Source organism: Penaeus monodon, chromosome 30, assembly GCF_015228065.2.
Source record: "Penaeus monodon isolate SGIC_2016 chromosome 30, NSTDA_Pmon_1, whole genome shotgun sequence".
Classification (NCBI taxonomy): Eukaryota; Metazoa; Arthropoda; class Malacostraca; order Decapoda; family Penaeidae; genus Penaeus; species Penaeus monodon.
Window position 1 is genome coordinate 11,781,565 of NC_051415.1, and position 351 is coordinate 11,781,915.

Consider the following 351-nt stretch of genomic DNA (forward strand, 5'->3'; position numbering starts at 1 on the left):
CACCTCTTTGTTTCCACAGTAATTGCTGAAACTCTGTTCATTTTGATCTGCCCCATTCATCTAACATTATTTTTACAAAGATGCATTTCAATATAAAAGCGTTTACTTTTGGTCTGAATTCCGTAAGAGAATTTAATCAGAACTTTGTTTTTGCTCTCACTGTGATGCCGTTGTTCCTGTGTAGAGCATGATGGATGATGTTTTGAAACTGTGATGGAGAATTTCAATAATGGGGCAGCAGCTGGTTCAACAAAGAGAAAGCATTCGGTTTAACGTTGCAGCTAAAGTTTATCTGTCATGAATATTCAAAGAGTCCTCGCGTAACTTTTACATCTGAAAATCCTATATGCC

The 351-nt window shown here is 36.8% G+C and overlaps 1 protein-coding gene across 1 annotated transcript in view; it reads left to right on the forward strand.

Annotated features, from left to right (window-relative positions):
* Positions 1–351, forward strand: part of LOC119592295 — a 19,079-nt gene that overhangs the window by 12,991 nt on the left and 5,737 nt on the right.